We start from the raw sequence: 2,759 nt of genomic DNA on the forward strand, positions 1-2,759 counted from the left end.
TATTATTATTATTATTATTATTATTATTATTATTATTATTATTATTACTATATTATTATGAATGAGTACCCGGAACCACACATCTTATGTAGCTGTGATTTTGCTTTCGAACAAGTAAAGATTAAAAATATTTATAGCAACTGAAGATGTTCCGTTATTCCCTTTATATTTCGCGCTGTCCTTAAGGATCCCTGTTAATGATTTAATGGACAACATCTTCGGCAATTGATTCGAGTTGAGTCGAACAATATTTTTGAGAAAGGAGATCTTTGGACTGAAAAGCGAATCGTTGAATAATGAATGAGAGAAAACAAAATATTTTATAAATTCGTTCTCCCGAACAAGGAATAATTTCGCAGTCAGAACAACTGCGAAAACGATTTTATTATTCGACACAATCACGTGCTCTGCGCACATTTTTATATTTAGCCACTGATTGCCGTCGGTAGCTGGTTTGTTCGTCGACATCCGAACGATAAAACAAGAGTCCATATAAACGAGAACCATGAATTTAATCGTCGTTTATTACTTTATCACCGAACATGTTGCGCGCGATAATCATAATTTTTGTTGCTTTTTAGCACGTTGAATCGCTTAACGGGATTAGAATGAAATATTTAACTGTACAGATGAAATGAAATAATGTACGGAATTCGTTGTTCTTGTTATTTAAAGAATTTAGTACAATATTATTAACAGACGGTGATAAAAGAAATATACCAAGATTTATTTATTTTGTAAATGAAATTTAATTTATTCAAAGATATCCATTTCAAAGTATAAGTTACACGGGTAACAAGTAAAGTTGTCCAATAAAATCATCGCAATACACAATGCCATAGTGTAGTTTTAGTGTCACATTGTAGTGATAATTAATTAGGGAGAAGATTTAAAGGAGCTGTTCTTCAATTGCTGATTGTCCTCTAAGGAAAAATGTTATTTGTTCGAACCGATATACAAAATTAAAAACAAGTATTCATGTGCCAAGAAACATTCCAAATTAAATGGTGATAATATCATATGTGTATGTATGTGCAAAATAAGTTCAATACGTGTTTGGTATAAAATTAATGCGAAAGAATATCTTTCCAAGGACGTTTCTTTTTAGTATAAGAGTATACAATTTAATACAAGGAAGAAATTGATGGGTTGTTAGTGAGAAATGTTAACAATCCAAGAGTGGATTTGAATTACAATATACAGGGTGTCCCAGAACTCGCGTAGGAGCCGGAAATGGGGGATAGCTGAGATGATTCTGAACAACAATTTCCTTTGCACAAATGTCGAATGGAGCTTCATTTTTGAATTATCAACGAAAAACACCGACCAATCACAGGGCTCGTTTAGCGCGCGCTCAGCCGCTAATATAAGCATAAGCTCGATCCAGGAGTGGCTGGTTTTGCCAGATCGCTGCGTAGCCAGCTTTATCACACTTCTCGTTTCTACGCTGTAAAACGTTCTAATCTTCTAATGCTCGTGTTAGTCACGAAATAACTAGTAGTATGCGATAAGGAATTAAATCATTTGGCAATTTTTAAAAATCGGACATCTCTGCATGCGTTCTGCATGTATCAACTTATTTACTTCACGCTTATGTAATTAACACTAAGAGTATTATTACATACAGCGATTCGACGATCGTTCGGAGGCCGAATAATGAAGGTACGAATTAAATCAGTGAGTAGAGAATTTTGTATCGTTGTAATAAGTAGTATCACAAAGTATCAAGAAAATGTACAATGTTACAACCGTGCGACACGCACATGTCATTTTTTTACCATTTTATTCCATGCTGTATCACGCAAAGAAGTTGAATGTATTAAACATTATATCGATTGATCATTACGTTACCACGTACACGGTGATCGAAACGTAATTTAGAGTAGTTGTAAAAAGAGTGAACGATTTGTTTAGCTGACAATTAATATCGTTGCATCATACATTAAGTAATAGTACAAAACGTGGTCCAGTTTTTTGTTATTACCGTGCATGTATTATTTATCATCCCGTGTATTACGGGTTCGATCACATAATTATGTCGTGCAATGTTCTCAGGTCCCCAGGCTTCTCAGTTATCGAAAAGTTTTGCGCAGAGATAACAGAACGAACAAACAAAACAAACGCTTGATTTTTTATACTATTTTGTTTTTTAGTTTATCACACGGTTTATCGCTTACTTTATCATTGGAGACGGTTACCACGTGCACATCTAATGAACGTTATAAGCTTCCTATTCGGCTATTTGGCCGGCTTGCTTTCTCGATGTATGGCCGGATAGTTTGTTTGATGTCAAGTGTGATGTGGTAATCGGTTGATAAAATATTTGACAGAATCACCGCTTGGTTTGATAGTGATGAATTAGGATTAGGTTCCATTCAGTCGTGAGAATGGAAGATATTTGTTGTAATTTCCTTTATTACTCATAGTGTATTATTTTCTTTGAATAGAAAGGTAATATGATTTCAAACAGGAGAAGTTATCTTAATAGTTTGTAGAAATCAATATTCTCTTTTTTTTTTTTGCTTAATTAATAGTCTATAATCTTAAATTTCTCACGATTACCCTTTCTTGCGCCTAGTTCCATAACTTCCATAATTTTCATAATTGTTATAAATCCTTCGTTAAAAGCGCCTTCATTTAATGCCATCACATTATAGAGTGACCCCAGAATACCAAATTATCTAATTCGATTGATCGCTAAATAGCGACCATTATTATTTTGGATGCAGGTTCAGCTTTGGCACGTGCCATGGAGACTT

The sequence above is a fragment of the Hylaeus anthracinus genome, unplaced genomic scaffold (assembly GCF_026225885.1).
Source record: "Hylaeus anthracinus isolate JK02 unplaced genomic scaffold, UHH_iyHylAnth1.0_haploid 11982, whole genome shotgun sequence".
In the NCBI taxonomy this organism is placed as follows: Eukaryota; Metazoa; Arthropoda; class Insecta; order Hymenoptera; family Colletidae; genus Hylaeus; species Hylaeus anthracinus.